A 20,819-nucleotide genomic window follows, 5' to 3' on the forward strand; every position below is an offset into this window, starting at 1 on the left:
TCCATCAATATGAGGCTTCAGATGAAATTACACGCAAAATGAGAGGATTTCAATCTGTAGAGCATGTCTGCTATATAGTGTCAAAACATACTGTATAATGAAAAAAGACACACAATAGATAATATATTAAATATGCAATACGAGATAAAAATCGTTTACAGTCAAAAACAAAATCAAAGAAAATGTCTGACTTGAATTATTACTCTTTCGATTCTACCTTTGCTCTCTACTTCTTTCTGACCAGTCGAACTGAAATATCAATCTGTGATTTAAACACTAAACATTCTGTTCTTCCTCAAACTTGGCCTATGATTCCCAGACGACTGACTTTCTGGCAGACGGTCACATTATCTCATCTAGACGTTAATATTTGACTGAAGATGAATCTCCATGGTTTCTCCAGTAACCCCTGACTCCTTAAACCCTTTGGGATCAGAACTCGTCTCCCGCTGTTCTCGTTCCCTACACATCCAACGTGCCTTGATCACTGATGAGACGATAGAGAAAAATCAAAATGTTGGGTGATTATATGGCAACAGATGAAGGAACCTTATTCTACCCTGTGTGTGTGTGTGCTGCATGATTGTGTGTCACCCCTAAGCCATTGGTCATTAGAGGAGGGGGTGCTCCCTGGTTGCCGTCAGTATGACGCCCCTGGTGACTCACTCCCCCCTGGTGCCTCCCCCCCCCCACACACACAATCCCTCCCCCCGCCCTCCCCCTGGAGACAGAGGCTTTTGTTTCTTAATGTTCCAAGTCGATTAAGAGATGATCAGGGATCAGGTGATAATTAAAAAGGACCAGGTGCTGGAGAGTAATTAGACGGTGGCACCCTGGAGAGGAGACAAGAGAACACTCATTAGACACACACACACACACACACACACACACACACACACACACACACACACACACACACACACACACACACACACACACACACACACACACACACACACACACACACAGTGCCACAGTAAGAGAAGACCAGACAAGAGGGAGGAGAGAGCGGGGAGCTGGATCATCCATCACCCAACACTCAGCAGCTCTCATAAACCCAAAAAGGCAGAGACACATTAAACCTAATGGAGATTTACTCCCTCCCCACAGAGGTGGCTGAATGACCGCATCACGTCACGCCACCGACCCCACAGACCGAAGGCAGACAACAGGAAGGGGGGGGGGGGGGGGGGTCAAAGGAGAGGAGAAGAGGTAAATGATGGTGACAAGATGAGGAAACCTTTGTACCTCAGAGTACTGCTTGGAACTCATTCTCACTGGCCACCGAAGGAAGGAAAACTCACAATCTATTTGTGACAAAGTGAACATCATCTGGAGGCAATTTATGACTGCAGAAAAGGGTGAAACATTCAATTCACCCAGGATATTGTGAGTAGAAGGCTGTCATCTGGCCCGTAGTTAGCTGAAGGACAAGCCACTGGCTCTGAATGTTTCCACAGCTGAGGGGGAATAGAAAGGCCATGACAGACATAGCTTTCTGAAACAGGACAGGGATAACCTTGTTGGCCATTATACCAGAGTTGTGTTGCTACCATGTTGTGTTGCTACCGTGTCGTTGTCATTTTGTGTTGCTACTTGCTACCATGCTGTGTTGTCATGTGTTGCTGCCATGTTGTCTTGTTGTATTAGGTCTTGCTTTATGTAGTATTGTGGTGTCTCTCTTGGCGTGATGTGTGTTTTGCTATACATTTTATATTTAATCCCAGCCCCTGTCCCCGCAGGAGGCCTTTTGCCTCTTGGTAGGCCGTCATTGTAAATATAAATGTGTTCTTAATTGACTTGCCTAGTTAAATAAAATTAAAATAAGTACTTTCCAGAAGTTGCTTATATTTTGTTAAAGGCCGAGTGCAGTCTGAAACGTGATTTTCCTATGTTTTACATATATTTTCACACTATGAGGTTGGAATAATACTGTGAAATTGTGATGCCCTTTTAGTGTGAGACTGTATCTGAAAAGACCGCCAGAAATTTCAGTCTGTTCTGGTGGAATGGATTTTTGGCCTGCCTGGTGACATCACGAATCACGAATAAGAAAGAGAGTTCCAAACCTCTAGTTTTCCCCTCCCCACTAAGACCTAGAAAGATTCTTGTTTGAGAAATTGTTATTTGTTAAGAAGCAATTTTGGTTTCTTTTTGACCACTTTAATTGAAAACAATCACAGTAAAGTACTTAATTGTTACCCAGAAATGTTTATATATTGAGATAAAATTGCTGCATTGGACCTTTAAGCTGACAAATTCTAGACTTTTTGAGAGACACTTAGTTCAAAATGTGGATTGCATATTTAATAATGTACACACTTAACATCAGCTAATCCATATTTATACCAACAGTTCACACAAAAAGCAACGGAGGCTCTTTTGACATATTTTTTATAAATATGAACATTTTGATTTATTCTACAGTCATTACTACATGTGAGAAGAAAAATGCATTTGCAAAAATCTTTCTCTCAACTGTAGAAAGAGAATAAGCCCCCATCCACCCCTTCACACATGCACGCCACACACACACACACGCACACACACACACACACACAAACACACACACACACACACACACACACACACACACACACACACACACACACACACACACACACACACACACACACACACACACACACACACACACACACACACACACACACACACACGCACACGCACACACACACTCTACACATACACAAACACACCCCCGCACAGGCACACAGGCACACACACACAAACAGACACACATGCACACATATTCCCCTCTCTATCCCTCTCACTCAGTAAGACACACTCGGATGGACATATGTTTCTCTGTGGACTATGCCATGACCTAATCAATAGTGTGAATGACTACCCTATCTCCCATAGATCAGTAATGTACACACTCTAATGTGGCCATCCATCATTATGAAGACATCATTTGTTAAAGGCAAGCGCTGAATAATATTTATTTTCCTTGCACAGCACGGGCGGTATAATTCCTGGGCTGGCCATGCACCATGCACCATGCACCATGCACCATGCACCATTGGCTAAGGGATGAGAGCACAGTTTTAATAACAGATATGACTCCTGTGCAAAGAAACCCAATTTGTTTTAATAATACACCACCTCATCTGAGTCCAATCAACGCTGTGATAGGTGGGCCAGTTTGGGGTTATGGATGGCATGGATGGTGAGGTCGCAGAGAAGGGAAACCGTAGCCCGCAGAGTGCAACCAAGCATCAGTAATTGCCACTCAATGGAGATCACATGATGCAAGCAGTGAGTGGGTGTTGCAAATTTGACCTTTAAAAGTGCGACAATTAAAATCGCATCACTGGCTGACACAGAGACTGGGGTGGGAACACGTTGATGTGCCTACGCACAAACACCCAGGCTCCTGTGGCTGCCATACAGTGGGCCAGTGATGGGGAGATAGGCTATAGGGACAGACAGAACCACACAAATCAAATCAAATCAAATGTTCTTTGTCACATGCTTGGTTAACAACAGGTGTAGACTAACAGTGAAATGCTTACTTACGAGCCCTTCCAAACAATAATCAATTAAAAAATAGTAATAAAAAAAAAATATAAAAATATATATATATGTATATATATATATATATATATATATATAAAACTCAACGAATAAGTACACAATGAGTAATGATAACCTGGCTATGTACACAGGGTACAAGTACAGAGTCAATGTGCAGGGGTACAAGGTAATTGAGGTACAGTGGCAAGAAAAAGTATGTGAACCCATTGGATAAACCTGGATTTCTGCATAAATTGGTCAAAAAGTTTGATCTTCATCTAGGTCCCAACAATAGACAAACACAGTCTGCTTAAACATATAACACACAAACAATTATACGTTTTCATGTCTTTATTGAACACACCGTGTAAACATTCACTGTGCAGGGTGGGAAAAGTATGTGAACCCTTGGATTTAATAACTGGTTGACCCTCCTTTGGCAGCAATAACCTCAACCAAATGTTTTCTGTAGTTGGGGATCAGACCTGCACAACGGTCAGGAGGAATTTTGGACCATTCCTCTTTACAAAACTGTTTCAGTTCAGCAATATTCTTGGGATGTCTGGTGTGAACTGCTCTCTTGAGGTCATACCACAGCATCTCAATTGGGTTGAGGTCAGGACTCTGACTGGGCCACTCCAGAAGGCGTATTTTATTCTGTTGAAGCCATTCTGTTGTTGATTTACTTCTGTGTTTTGGGTCGTTGTCCTGTTGCATCACCCAACTTCTGTTGAGCTTCAATTGGCGGACAGATTCTAAAGGAATCTAGCCTAACATTCTCCTGCAAAATGTCTTGATAAACTTGGGAATTCATTTTTCTGTCAATGATAACAAGCTGTCAAGGCAAAGCAGCCCCACCAGCCCCACCATGCTCCCTCCAGCATACTTTACAGTTGGGATGAGGTTTTGATGTTGGTGTGCTTGTCTTTTTTTCTCCACACATAGTGTTGTGTGTTCCTTCCAAACAACTCAACTGTAGTTCCATCTGTCCACGGAATATTTTGCCAATAGCGCTGTGGAACATCCAGGTGCTCTTTTGCGAACTTCAGACGTGCAGCAATGTTTTATTTGGACAGCAGTGGCTTCTTCTGTGGTGTCCTCCCATGAACACCATTCTTGTTTAGTGTTTGATGTATTGTAGACTCATCAACAGAGATGTTAGCATCTTCCAGAGATTTCCGTAAGTCTTTAGCTGACACTCTAGGATTCTTCTTAACCTCAATGAGCATTCTGCTCTGTGCTCTTGCAGTCATCTTTGCAGGACGGACACTCTTAGGGAGAGTAGCAACAGTGCTGAACTTTGTCCATTTATAGACTTTTAGAGATACTTTTGAAACCCTTTCCAGCTTTATACAAGTCAACAATTCTTAATCTTAGGTCTTCTGACATCTATTTTGTTTGAGACATGGTTCACATCAGGCAATGCTTCTTGTGAGTAGCAAACTTACATTTTGAGAGTGTTTTTTATGGGACTAGGCAGCTCTAACCAACATCTCCAATCTCGTCTCATTGATTGGACTCCAGGTTAGCTGACTCCTGACTCCAATTAGCTTTTGGGGAAGTCATTAGTCTAGGGGTTCACATACCTTTTACAACCTACACTGTGAATGTTTAAATGATGTATTTAATGTAATGACAAGAAAAATACAATAATATGTGTGTTATTAATTTATGCACAATATGTTTGTCTATTGTTGTGACTTAGATGAAGATTAGATCAAATTTGATGACCAATTTATTCTGGGTAGCTATTGGTTAACTATTTTTTAACTTCTTGTTAATCCAGCCGCTGTGTCAGATTTCAAAAAGGCTTTACGGTGAAAGTACACCATGCGATTATCTGAGGACAGCGCCCCGCATACAAAACCATGAAAACATATTTCAACCAGGCAGGTGCGACACAAAAGTCAGAAATAGCGACATAATAAATGCCTTACCTTTGATGATCTTCTTCTGTTGGCACTCCAACAGGTCCCAGTTACATCACAAATGGTCCTTTTGTTCGATAATGTCCTTCTTTATATCCATAAAAAATCAGTTTAGCTGGCGCACTTCAGTCAATAATCCACCCAGTTTCACTCCATCAAAATGCATACAAAATGAATCCCAAACGTTACTAATAAAGTTTTCCAAACAAGTCAAACAACATTTATAATCAAACCTTAGGTACCCTAATACGTAAAGAAATGATACAATTGAAGACGGAGAATCGTTATTGTCTGTACCGGAGAAAAATATCAAAGAACACGTTCTCATACACGCGCTTGGAAACACTACAGCCAAAATGGGAGCCTCCTAGAAAAACTACAATTTCTGTCTCATTTTTACAAAAACCAGCCTGAAACTCTTTCTAAAGACTGTTGACATCTAGTGGAAGCCCTAGGAACTGCAATCTGGGAGGACTTCGCCTTATAATAAAAGTGACAGCCATTGAAAATAGTGGTAGGCATGCCTTAGGCATGCTGCAAGGAGACATGAGGACTGCAGATGTGGCCAGGGCAATAAATTGCTATGTCCGTACTGTGAGATGCCTGAGAATGCCTAGAGTAACCCAGGACCTCTCGCACAGATTGTAGTTGTCTAGAACAGTGTTGAGCGTCATAGCTGATGTAGCATTAGTGTTTGCTATTGGTTGGCCCTTGTGTTTTGGTAGTAGTTCAAATTGGCTACTTTTGATTTGAAATCCTTTTTGGATAACCCTTCGTGGGAGGTTTTTGACAAATGTCGTAGAGTTGATTTACTGACCTTGGCTGACCATTATTCAGTATCTATTCCGCAGAGTTTAGTTAAGGTGGAGGTTAAACAGCTGGTGTTAAATGTTTTGTTGGAAGAGCAGGTGGTTGTGTTAGTGAGCCTACTACCCCTGTAGGGGAGGTTGCTACTCCTGTAAGCCCATCGGTGTCTGAGAACGAGGGCGAGGATAAAGCTCCAGCCACATTGCCCCGTTTTGATCCACTCTCCCCACTGTCAAACGGTGATGCCAGGAGGGATGTCCGTTCAATACAGTTCCAACTGGAGGCAGGAAGCCCAAATTAGGCGAGAGACCAGCGGCAGTTGGAGATGTGTAAAATGGAGGCAGAAAAAGAAAGAGACCAGCGGCAGTTGGAGATGTGTAAAATTGAGGCAGAAAAAGAACAGCGTCAGTTGGAGTTCAAAATGCGCCAGATGGAACTGGAGGCAGAGACACCTCTGTTCCTGCTAGTGAGGCGTCCTCACCAGCTGTAGCTTCCAACACTTTTGACATTAGTAGGCAGATTGCCTTTGTACCTTTGTTCAGAGAGTCGATCTCTCTTTTGGTTTTCGCAACTACATGTCACTTTGTCCGTCATCCTGTGAGTATTGTTTTGTTATAGATATTGACTCGTACTTTTGTGTTTTTGAACGTATAGCCGTAGCATTGAAATGGCCTGAAGTGTCACGCCTTGGTCTTAGTGTTTTGTGTTTTCGTTATGTATTTTGGTCAGGCCAGGGTGTGACATGGGTTTACGTGTTGTGTTTCGCATTGGGGTTTTATAGGATTGGGATTGCTATGATTAGGGGTGTGTCTAGTTAGGTTTGGGCTGCCTGAGGCGGTTCTCGATCAGAGTCAGGTGTTTCTTGTTGTCTCTGATGGGGAACCGTATTTAGGTAGCCTGAGTTTCACTTTGTATTTCGTGGGTGATTGTTCCTGTCTCTGTGTAGTTTCACCAGATAGGCTGTAATTAGGTTTCACGTTCCGTTTGTTGTTTTTTGTATTTATAGTTATTTCATGTATCGTCACTTTTTTCTTCATTAAAGACATGAGTAACCACCACGCTGCATTTCGGTCCGACTCTCTTTCAACAAACAAAGAATGCCGTTACATGAAGAGGTATGGAGCCTATTACTTCAGTGTAAATTAACTGGTAAAGCCCAAGAGGTTTTGTCAGCGCTACCTCTTGAAGACAGTTTGAATTATGAAGTGGTCAAAGCTACTGTTCTTCGTGCCTATGAGCTTGTGCCTGAGGCATACCGACAGAGATTTAGGTCTCATAGAAGGTCTTCTAGTAAGACTTATGTGGAATTTGCTAGAGACAAGGGAAATCTGTTTGATAAATGGCATGCTGCTAGCAAGGTAACTGATTTCAACTCTCTCTGGGAGTTAATCTTGTTGGAAGAGTTAAAAAATTGCTTACCCGAACGGATTGTAGTTTACCTAAACTAACAGAAAGTATCCTCCCTGTCATTAGCGTCTGTGTTGGCAGACGAGTTTGTGTTGACGCACAAGGGCGTGTTTTTGGCTCATACTGAGAGTAGAGCCTATGAATTGCCCACTTTTAGCCCTAGTCGGCCAGCAGTAGTATATCAAGCACGCCAGAAAAATGAGCGTCCCTGTTTCTATTGTCATAAGGTGGGACATATGATTAATGATTGCTTCCTGCTAAAACACAAACAAGGGATGCCTCTTCGTGCCAAGCCACCAACAGGTGTTGGTCTAATTCGTATGGTTGTGAGGTCTGAAACGAAACAGGTGCCTCAGGGTACATGTAGTTTGAAAGTCACAGTCCCTGACCGCAGTTATGAACCGTTCATTTTCAAGGGGTTTGTTTCCCTGACCAATGACGAAGCGTCTCAGCGTCCGATTAAAATCCTCTGATACTGGTGTGGCGCAGTCGTTTATATTGTCTGGGTGTTTGACTGTTTGTTTGATGGTGGGAAAAGGGGGTACCAAGCCAACTCGCCCATGGGCCTACATTACACTTAGGATTACTTTGTCTAAATACCCTAGTTAGAACTGGGCGGACCACCCGCTGTATTTTATTGGTTAGGTAGTTAGCTGTATTGAAGCAGGCTAGTCTAGATAAGGGATGTTTTTGGATATTTGTTTCTTTCCTTGGGTCCAGCTCAGCCCCTTTTCCCGCCCCTCTTTACCGTGTGCTTAAAAATAAACCAATAGCGTTTGACCGTAGATTTAAGTTGTCTGTGGTTATTAGTTCTCACTGTTCCATTTTCACTGTTATAATTTGCATGAGTTATGTTACGGGTCTCGTTTCCACCCCCCCTAGACTGCAGGGCCAAAGGGATTCGTAACATAAGGATGGCAACAACAACTGCCCGAGTTACACCAGGAACGCACAATCCCTCCATCAGTGCTCAGACTGTCCGCAATAGGCTGAGAGAGGCTGGAATGAGGGCTTGTAGGCCTGTTGTAAGGCAGGTCCTCACCAGACATCACCGGCAACAATGTCACCAATGGGCATAAACCCACCGTCGCTTGACCAGACAGGTCTGGCAAAAAGTGCTCTTCACTGACAAGTCGTGGTTTTGTCTCGCAGTCATGGTCTGGGGCGGTGTGTCACAGCTTCATCGGACTGAGCTTGTTGTCATTGTAGGCAATCTCAACACTGTGCGTTACAGGGAAGACATCCTCCTCCCTCATGTGGTACCCTTCCTGCAGGCTCATCCTGACATGACCCTCCAGCATGACATGGCATAAACCCACCGTCGCTTGACCAGACAGGTCTGGCAAAAAGTGCTCTTCACTAACAAGTCGTGGTTTTGTCTCGCAGTCATGGTCTGGGGCGGTGTGTCACAGCTTCATCGGACTGAGCTTGTTGTCATTGTAGGCAATCTCAACACTGTGCGTTACAGGGAAGACATCCTCCACCCTCATGTGGTACCCTTCCTGCAGGCTCATCCTGACATGACCCTCCAGCATGACAATGCCACCAGCCATACTGCTCATTCTGTGCGTGATTTCCTGCAAGACAGGAATATCAGTGTTCAGCCATGGCCAGCGAAGAGCCCGGATTTTAATCCCATTGAGCACATCTGGCACCTGTTGGATCGCAGGGTGAGGGCTAGAGCCATTCCCCCCAGAAATGTCCGGGAACTTGCAGGTGCCTTGGTGGAAGAGTGGGGTAACATCTCACAGCATGGCAAATCTGTCCATGAAGAGGAGATGCACTGCAGTACTTAATGCAGCTGGTGGCCACACCAGATACTGACTGTTACTTTGGATTTTGACCCCCCTTTGTCCAGGGACACATTATTCCATTTCTGTTAGTCACATGTCTGTGGAACTTTTTCAGTTTATGTCTCAGTTGTTGAATCTTGTTATGTTCATAAAAATATTTACACATGTTAAGTTTGCTGAAAATAAATGCAGTTGACAGTGAGAGGGCAACAACAACTTTTTTTGATGAGTTTACATATGAGATGAGTAATGTAGGATATGGAGACATTATTAAAGTGCCGTTATTCAAAGTGACTAGTGATACCTTTATTAAATCCATTTATTAATTTATTAAAGTACGCAAGAGATTTGAGGCATAGTTCACAGGGTTGTTCCGGAATGTTCTGGCACGGTCTCCTATCTTTTCTTAAAGAACATATTCTGGGCTTTCTGACAAATAGTCTAAAGGAGGAGGTCATGACGGCCCCCCGATATCTTTACCAGGCACAGGCAGGAAGCAAGGATTGTTTATAAACACCAAAGTCATGATGCTCAAAGTATGATTTCCTTTATGTTCCATCCTTTTATCACTTGTGTGATAATAATAATTACATTTTAAGATGGGCTCCCAAGTTGGCGCAGCTGTCTAAGGCACTTCATCTCAGTGCTAGAGGCATCACTACAGAAACTGGTTTGATTCCAGGCTGTATCACAACCGGCCATGATTGGGAGTCCCATAGGGTGGCCCGGCGTCGTTAAGGTTTGGCCGGGTTAGGCCGTCATTGTAAATAAGAATTTGTTCTTAACTGGCTTGCCTAGTTAAATAAAGGTTAAAAAAATGTAAGTATTGTTTATCTAAGTTCTATCGAAGTAAGGGAAATCAACACATAAAACACTTCATCATTTCAAGCCCTTCATTCTGGATTGTACATTCCAATTAGTATGGTAATACCATCATCACAATTGTCACGGCTGGCTGAAGGACTGGACCAAGGTGCAGCATGGTAAGCGTACATTTTAACTTTATTTAAAAATGACGCCGACAACACGAAGAACAAAAAACCAACCGTGAAGCTTTGGGCTATGTGCCCTGAACAACTACAAAGTTAACTTCCCACAAAACAGGTGGGGGAAAAGGGTACCTAAGTATGGTTCTCAATCAGAGACAACGATAGACAGCTGTCCCTGATTGAGAACCATACCAGGCCAAACACAAAACACAACATAGAAAAACGAACATAGACAACCCAACCAACTCACGCCCTGACCATACTAAAACAAAGACATAACAAAAGAACTAAGGTCAGAACGTGACAAGAACACAATCTTTCAAAGGTTTTACTTTATTTTTAATATTTTCTACATTTTAGAATAATACTGAAGGCATCAAAACTATGAAATAACACATTTTGATTTATGTATAAACCAAAAACGTGTTAAACAAATCAAAATATATGTTATATTTTTCACGGATCCCTCTGGGACTTTCATTGCGCACACCTGGCCCCTATTCCCACTGATTGTATTTGTAAATATGTGCCCTTTATTCACCATGGTGCTGTCGTTTATTATTACAATGTCCGTTGGTGCGTGGGAGTACCTGTGCTGTGTGTTTTGGCTTTTGTGCCATTGTGGATTGCGCAGATGATTACGGGTCTCGTCCCGTGTGATAATCATTGTGCGCTTGTGTTATTTATTTGAGGTACTCCTCGCTCTTTTGTTTGGGTTTCAACCCTGAGTTTTGGTACGTGTTTGTTTGGTCTTCGTCCCCTTGCCTTAACACGTCGCGCCGTAATTTGGGCTGAATAAAATACCCTATTACGCATTCCTGCACCTGTCTCCCGAATCTCTCCAGCATTACAATATTTGAGATTCTTCAAATAACCATCCTCTGTTTTGATGACAGCTTTGCACACTCTTGGCAGGGTGGCAAACAAATACTTAACAAAACTCAGGGTTGAAGGTTACAGGTCAGGGAGTTAGATGGCTAATCCTTAGTGAGATATCCTGACCATCCAGCAGACCCAAACTGGTGAGATTTGTTTTTGAAGCAGGACAAAAACAAAGCAAAGAAAACAACAACAGCAATACACATATAACACTCGAGGTGGGGAAAACTTTAATCCATTTGGAGTAACTGTTAACCAATACCAACATTTATTTCTTCCTTTTATAAGCTGGCATGTGAACAAAATCTATTTGCATATTTACCAAAGGGTCCCAGGGGACTGGTAATTCCTCCTTTGGACACACGACTCACATCGTGATTACTGTGTCCAAAAAACAACAACACTGTCTGTTAAATCCAAAATAAACAAATTAGACTAACAAATCAAATTAGATGTACAACTCTTAATAACTCCATAAGGAAATAATTCTATCCCATAATGTAATGGTAAAATAGACTAGAGACAGGTGTCCCTCATTCAGGGGCAGCGCTCTCTAACTGTCCTTCCCGTAGTCCGAATCACATATTGGACTATTGATAAAATAGAAACTTCTTCTAATTATTAGTGATGGCATAGCCCATTTAAATGTCACCCAATGTCTCCAGTCTTTCTAGTGAGGGCGATCAGGCCTCACCAGGAAGTCAGACAATAGACACTTCAGAAAATGTAATTTGTGTATAACATCCTAAAACCAACATAAAAAGACCCCCACAATAAATCAAACAGAGTATTAACCACTAACAAATCTTTATTTACAGGTGGGTTGTGTGTGGTTGCTGGCGTGTTTATAGTAAAAATTATAGGGAAAAAACAAACAAAATGACCAGGCCTTACTTAATTTGGGAGCTCCCTTAACAGTTGGCTCTGGGTACCTTTAGGAAGCCTTTCAAAGGGAGAGATACAGAATCATTGATAAACATGAAATCAAACTCGGTAGCGGACATTCCATCAGTCATATAGAAAATTATACTTCAGACACATCAGATGATACAGTGTCCCTTCAAGCTGAATTGGCACCTTCTAAAGTAAACAATCCCAGAGCCCCTCTCTTGGAATCATTGTCAGTTTGACCTGTTACATTGCAATACAATTCTGTACAAACTGTCCCAGGGACATAAACTTAGTCAAAATATAAAACCTGTTGTTTAACAAATCTGCTAGGACCATCAAAGTTGGTGCTGGCTTATCATCTCAATATTGGGTACTGAAAACATGTACTTGGATCTACTTCATTCTGGACACAGTTCCACGTAATGGAAACAGATTATTGTTTTAGATGACCTTACCTTCTTATTTAAATCACTGGTGCTACCCAAACTGTAGAATTTAGAAATACATTCTCAAAAACGTGTCTTATTCAATTATTCATACCTTTGTCCCAAATTTCCAGCCTGTTTGAGTTCAGTGTGTACTGGCGGCTAATTTATTGTTCAACAGGAAGCATATCTCTAACCCAAACAACAGATGACTTATACACGAGAGCAGTGGACCAGGCCTTGAAGAGTGAGCAGCCTTTAATTTAACCTCTCTGGGATATGTGGGACGCTAGCGTTACTAGGACCTAGGCGTTACTCTGGACCCTGATCTCTCTTTTGAGAGTTGGACTAGTAGAGCGTTGGACTAGTAACTAGTAACCGGAAGGTTGTGAGTTCAAACCCCCGAGCTGACAAGGTACAAATCTGTCGTTCTGCCCCTGAACAGGCAGTTAACCCACTGTTCCCAGGCCGTCATTGAAAAAGGTTAAAAAAATATATAAAAAAATATCAAGACCATTTCAAGGACAGCTTTTTTCCATCTACGTAACATTGCAAAAATCAGAAACTTTCTGTCCAAAAATGATGCAGAAAAATTAATCCATGCTTTTGTCACTTCTAGGTTAGACTACTGCAATGCTCTACTTTCCGGCTACCCGGATAAAGCACTAAATACATTTCAGTTGGTGCTAAATACGGCTGCTAGAATCCTGACTAGAACCAAATAATTTGATCACATTACTCCAGTGCTAGCCTCTCTACACTGGCTTCCTGTCAAAGCAAGGGCTGATTTCAAGGTTTTACTGCTAACCTACAAAGCGTTACATGGGCTTGCTCCTACCTATCTCTCTGATTTGGTCCTGCCGTACATACCTACACGTACGCTACGGTCACAAGACGCAGGCCTCCTAATTGTCCCTAGAATTTCTAAGCAAACAGCTGGAGGCAGGGCTTTCTCCTATAGAGCTCCATTTTTATGGAACGGTCTGCCTACCCATGTCAGAGACGCAAACTCGGTCTCAACCTTTAAGTCTTTACTGAAGACTCATCTCTTTAGTGGGTCATATGATTGAGTGTAGTCTGGCCCAGGAGTGGGAAGGTGAACGGAAAGGCTCTGGAGCAACGAACCGCCCTTGCTGTCTCTGCCTGGCCGGTTCCCCTCTTTCCACTGGGATTCTCTGCCTCTAACCCTATTACAGGGGCTGAGTCACTGGCTTACTGGGGCTCTCTCATGCCGTCCCTGGAAGGGGTGCATCACTTGAGTGGGTTGATTCACTGATGTGGTCATCCTGTCTGGGTTGGCGCCCCCCTTTGGGTTGTGCCATGGCGGAGATCTTTGTGGGCTATACTCAGCCTTGTCTCAGGATGGTAAGTTGGTGGTTGAAGATATCCCTCTAGTGGTGTGGGGGCTGTGCTTTGGCAAAGTGGGTGGGGTTATATCCTTCCTGAACATCTTGGCCATGTTCTGTTATAATCTCCACCCGGCACAGCCAGAAGAGGACTGGCCACCCCACACAGCCTGGTTCCTCTCTAGGTTTCTTCCTAGGTTTTGGCCTTTCTAGGGAGTTTTTCCTAGCCACCGTGCTTCTACACCTGCATTGCTTGCTGTTTGGGGTTTTAGGCTGGGTTTCTGTACAGCACTTTGAGATATTAGCTGATGTACGAAGGGCTATATAATTACATTTGATTTGATTTGGTTAAATACACAACAGGTAATGAATGGGATTGAAACCAGGTGTGTAGGAAGACAAGACAAAACCAATGGAAAAATTAAAAATGGATCAATGATGGCTAGAAGACCGGTGACGTCGACCGCTGAGCACCGCACGAACAAGGAGGGGCTTCGACCTCGGCAGAAGTTGTGACACTTATCTTCTGGGAATGAGTAGCAGGCAGTTGAATTTGGGCATGCATTTCATCCGGAACGTGAAAATACTGCCCCCTGTCACCAAGAAGTTAATATCAGTTCCAATGCTCAATCCCTCGGTCGTACTTCTTCAAATTACTAAGATATTGCATTATTAGAATGCTATCTGAAAGCCAATTAACAATCTCCATATCTGTTTCCTTCAACCAGGACTCCCTTCTTCCCAATAGGAAGACCTTCTCAAACAACATTCTGCTTTTCCCCCTATTGCAATGTTTAAAACAAAACAAAACAAACATGATAACTTTCTCCATATTGGAAAGCATTGTTTTTATTTTCGTATACACAACAATGTTACTCTTAATATTTATTTCCAATTTCTATTCACTTTCTGCTTCACACTTATTATCTATTATTTTAAGATTATTATGTAATGTGGCACATTTATAAAATACATCAGTCAATTCAGAAGGGGAGAGATAAACAGTTATTATGACTGGGCTAGCATGGCCTATCAGTCCATTGGCATTGGAATGTTCTATCCATAAGGTGTCTGGCACCTGAGTCAAAATAGACTGGGAGGCAGTGTCAGACTCCCACTCCTCCTGGGGGAGTGGTTCAGTTTGACTGCTTACTCATTGGTTTAATATCTCATCGTTTGGGATGTCAACGAAAACTTCATCAGGAGTACAATCCATTCTAGCCTTAAGTTTAGTTAATAGAAAATCATGTTCAACATTCATTGGTTCTATTTATAGTTTTATTGGTTAGCGGTAAGTCAATTCCTGACAATGCTTTAACTATCAAGGCACAAGGCGAGACCCAGATGCAGCCACAGGAGGCAGATACCTGGAGTCTTAAAATGTTTATTAATCCAAAGGGGTAGGCAAGAGAATGGTCGTGGACAGGAAAAAGGTCAAAACCAGATCAGAGTCCAGGACGTACAGAGTGGCAGACAGGCTCGTGGTCAAGGCAGGCAGAATGGTCAGGCAGGAGGGAATAAAGTTCAGAGAAGAGGCAAGGGTCAAAACTGTGAGGACTAAAAAAAGGAGAATAGCAAAAAGAGCACGGGAAAAACACGCTGGTTGACTTGACTTAAACATACAAGACGAATCGGCACAGAGAGACAGGAAACACAGGGATAAATACACTGGGGAAAATAAGCGACACCTGGAGGGGGTGGAGACAATCATAGGAACAGGTGCAACAGATCAGGGCATGACATTAACCTTATCATTCCTCAACTGATCCATAAAGAGACCACTCTGAACATTTCTCAGAATACTTTTTGCACCACTTACGTATGTCTATGCGTGGGTGTGCAAGTTGTATATTATTATTATTTTCCTCCATTGTTACATTATCATCTCTAGTACCCCAGTAAACTTTTCTTCACCAAGTCCTACTTTAGACGAGTGTTCTATTCATACAGGGGTTTAAATATTTACACTAGTTATTCTATTTAACAGCATATATTCGGGAATATTACTTTCCTCTTTCATATCTCCATACAAAATAACATTATAAATCTTTCGGTTTTCACCTCCAAATCGCAGCAACGATCACAGCGCAGCAGCCCGAGAGGTACACACATCTTTCATATCGAGGAAATCAGTGTCCGGGTGCTGTTACCCTCTCAAATATTTCAATGGCTTCATCCTGTCAGTGCTCACTACCTGTAAATCAATGAGCAGTGGTGGACAGAACCCCCAGATAAGGGTATAGATCTAAAAACTCAGCTCACAGAACTGGTTGGGGTATTCATTATTTCCCCTATATAACTCACACAGAAGTGGAAAACTCAGCTCACATTTACACTGGAGCTAGTCCCCTGACAGTTCTCATTCACTCAGTACATTATAGCTCAATTTCAATCTCTTATTGTCCAATATCCAAATTATCAATCTTGTTATCCAAATTTCAATTTGCTTAATATTCACATTTCAATCCAAATTTCAATCTTAGTACTAATTTCAATACATTTATAATACAAATTTCAATCCGCTTAATATGTCACATCCACATTCACTTAGTACTATTCCCAAACACACTCGGTAATCTCCCTTATTACACATGTGCATCTTCAACAATTCACTTGGCGTTACTTGCTATGCACCATATGTATGTCCTGTACATATTCAATAACACCATGTATTCAAAAATACCTTGTGTTATTTGTAGTGGCTGTAGACCACGTAGACATTTCATATAAATGCCTACTGACAGCTGTCAGCAGGGCTTTCCATGGTACCGTTACATCCTTGCTCTAGTCTTCTTAGAAAAACTAGTTAATAGCCTTCTCCCTATAAGACTACGAGTACCTTTTAAGAGTTACTCGCCTTGATTTTATTTTTTTTGAATTTTTTTAGATGATTTTTATACAGACTCATTTAAATTAACTTACTGAAATCAGTTGCCGTCCCTCAATTGTTCACGGATGAAATGTCTCATCCTGGGCAGCTCACAGTAAGGGTCTGGTCTGGGTGGGTCTCGTCGTCTTGTGGTCAGATGTCAATTTCCCTCCTCTTCATAAAATGTGCAACTGGTTTTCCTTGCTTACCCCTACTGGAAAGCTCCGCAGGCAGAATCAATCACCCTGTTCGTTGACGCCAAATTGGAAATTCTTACACAGGGACACTTGAAGTCAATCGTAAATGAATCATTGTTTTTTATCAGCATGCTGGAGAGGTACCAACCAACTCAATGCACCATATGTACACATGTCGACCAGGAGCTCTAACGGGGCAGTCCCGTTTAGTTCCCTTATATACTGGTTAAAGACATGTTACATAGGCATAGTTCATAGGTTTGGTTCCGGCGTGTCTGGCACGGACTCCTGTCTTAACTTAAAGAACGTATTCTGGGCGTTCTGCCAAATAGTCTAAAGGATGAGGCCATGACGGCCCCCCTGATATCTTTACCAGGCACAGGCAGGAACCAAGGATTGTTTATGACACAAAAGACAAGATGAACAAAGTAACATTTCCTTTACACTGTTTAAGGGTCTTGCTAACCTCGCTACAGAGAGTGTGATCACACTGTCGTCCATAACAGCTGGTGCTCTCATGCATATGTTGTGTGTTGTCATGTGTTGCGGCCCTCGAATCCATTCTAGTTTGCACACCCTGCCACATCCGACGGACGTCAGAGCCGGTGTAGTAGGATTCAATCTTGGTCCTGTATTGACACTTGGCTTGTTTGATGGTTCGTTGTAGAATGATTTCTTATGCGTCTGGATTAGTGTCCCGCTTATTGGAAGCGACTTGTGGTAATGGCTGGAGTGGAATCAGTGGAATGGTATCAAATACATCAAACACATGGTTCCATTTGATGTGTCCCGGCCTTTATTATGAGCCGTTCTCCCCTCAGCAGCCTCCTGTGGTCACTGTGGGGACGTCATCAGTGCATTTATTAATGAAGCTGGTGATTGATGTGGTAAACTCCTAAATAACATTGGATGTATTTGTCTGTGCTAGCAAAACAGTCCTGTAGCTTAGCATCCACTTAATCGAACCACTTCCGTATTGAGCGCGTCACTGGTACTTCCTACTTGAGTTTTTGCTTGTAAGCAGGAATCAGGAGGATAGAATTATGGTCAGACTTGCCAAATGGAGGGCGAGGGAGAGCTTTGTATTTATCCTTGTGTGTGGAGTAAAGGTGACATGCTGGTAGAAATTAGGTCAAACGGGTTTCAGGTAAAACTGTTTTTTTGTTTGTTTGTGAGTGTGTACGTGTGTGTGCATGTGTGGTGTGTGTGAATGCAATAGTGTGTATGTTTTTACACCGTCCAACGAAATGCTGACTTGCAGGTTCCTGGGCACAATTAGCTGGGCACAATTTATAGTCCAACATTTACATTGGGGGCAAGTCTTTAAATAGTGCAGTATTTTGCAATCATAGTAAGAGTCTGGTAGCAGCAATTGTGATGTGTGTGTCGCTTGAATGTGCTGTATATATATGTGTGTGTGTGTGTGTGTATGTGTGTATGTGTGTGTGTGTGTGTGTGTGTGTGCAGAGTGACAGAGCAGGTGGTCAGTCCAGTTCAAGTGTTTAGCAGTCTGATGGCTTGTAGATGGAAGCCTATGGGAAGCCGATTGGAATCAGACCTCATGCTCCAATACAGTCTGCCCGACGGTAATGGAGTGAACAGCTCGTGGCCAGGGTGTATAGGGTCCTTGCTGCGGCCTTCCTCAGACACAGTTTTGAGTAGATGTACTGCTCAGTCTTCACCACCAGCTGGAGGGCCTTACGGTCTTGGACGGAGAAATTCCCGTACCTGACCTATGCAACCGGTCAGGGCTCTCTCGGTGGTGCAGCGGTAGCATTTGGAGAGGGCCCATGGTGGCATGCCAAATTTCTTCAGCCACCTTAGGAAGAAGATTCTGTTGTACCCTCTTGACAAGAGTGGTGGTGTTTTTGGTGCATGTCAAGTCCTCATTGATGTGGATATCGTGGAACTTAAAACTGCTGACTCTCTCTACTGCAGTTCTGTTCCTGTGCTTTACAGTATGTTCCCTTCTCTGCTTTTTGAAGTGGTCATTTCCATGTGAAAGGACCCATGAGCACCAACATGTGAGGTTCACAGCAGCAGGGGCAGATTGGCTATCTGGCAATTCTGGCAAATGCCAAATGGGCTAGAGAATTTGTTTGTTGGGTGGGCTGGTCAAAATGTACACACACAAAAATATATTTGTATAAATGAAAATAAAACAATGAAAAGGGTGACATGGTCGGCAGCCCAAGGGGCCTGTTAAGATTGTTTAAAAAAAATCTTTATGCATTTTTTTTAAATACTATACTGTATAATGAGCCTTTGGCTGATCAATGGGCAATGGCTGGCCCCCCTACCAAGATGGGCTGGCATGGTTTTCTGATAGGCTGAGCGGAGGTCACGCAAACTCACATTCAAATTCAAACTTGGCATCAGGAAAGAGATATATGAAGCAGACATTTGTATTTCTATTTACATTTCTCAACACTCCCTATTCAGCTCAATAGCAACTATGTTTATAACCATATTTGATGTGGCTTTGAGATATGAAGCGGCACTCGTGAGAAATGCACACCGGCCATTACGAGGGCATAGGCCTATAGGTCTTATGTTTAGTAGAATACAACTACAAAGTCTTTTAGGACATAAAATGTACTGTTGAATGAATACATGGCTACTAGCATTGGGTATTATATTTAGAGTTAGCAATCAAGTTCATGTGATTAGAGTTTCGACTTCCTCACACAGACAGCACACGTCGGTGTGATGTATATATGATCCATCACAGAGAAAGAATGAAACAAGGAACAGAGAAAAATGCGCTTTTATTCATTTATTTATTGGGGCGGCGGGGTAACCTAGTGGTTTGAGTGTTGGACTAGTAACTGGATGGTTGCAAGTTCAAACCCCTGAGCTGACAAGGTACAAATCTGTTGTTCTGCTCCTGAACAGGCAGTTAACCCACTGTTCCTAGGCTGTCATTGAAAATAAGAATTTGTTCTTAACTGACTTTTGTTCTCCACTAGGCTACCCTATCGCTGTCAGGCTGACGCAGGGAGACGTATGTGTGCTTTCTGGGCAGGTGTTGAACCTCAAATGAATTAGCCTATGATATTAGTTAGTGCACATATATGTAATTAATCTCTAATTAATGAAAAATATCTTGACATTCTGGAGTCCTATTTGGACATTAAAATACAGCAACTAATTGTCATCCTGAAATTGATGACAATCCTTGGATTTAAAAAAAACATTTTACCTGTAGTTAACTAGGCAAGTCAGTTAAGAACAAACTCTTATTTTAAATGACCTCCTAGGAACAGTGGGTTAACTGCCTTATTCAGGGGCAGAACCACAGATTTTTAGAGAGTCAGCTTGGGGATTCGATCTTGCAACCTTCTGGTTTCTAGTCCAATGCTCAACTGCCACCCCTAGGTTGCACATCAAATGATCTTGAATCATGCATTCCTGCTTGGACATGTTAGATCAAACAACTTCTTTCTAGAATCAATCATCAGTCTATTTATAACAAAAATTAAATGATGACAAGTACTTTACTCAGTAAGTTACTCCCGTAGAATTCTATGGAACTCCCACGAAGGCCAACTTTGAATCGTTGACATCCCAGGCTTATATATGGTGTGCACAATAGTCTTGGGATGAGGTTAGGAGCCCTGTAATAGTAATTAACACTTAGGGTAGGTGTTGATTCAGGGGCACACATATGACAGGAACTAATTTGCAAATAGCCTAATTAGTTATCTTGGCTTTTATAATGTATAAGTCTTAAACAGGCAGACAGGCAGAC

Source organism: Oncorhynchus kisutch, linkage group LG18 (genome assembly GCF_002021735.2).
Source record: "Oncorhynchus kisutch isolate 150728-3 linkage group LG18, Okis_V2, whole genome shotgun sequence".
Classification (NCBI taxonomy): domain Eukaryota; kingdom Metazoa; phylum Chordata; class Actinopteri; order Salmoniformes; family Salmonidae; genus Oncorhynchus; species Oncorhynchus kisutch.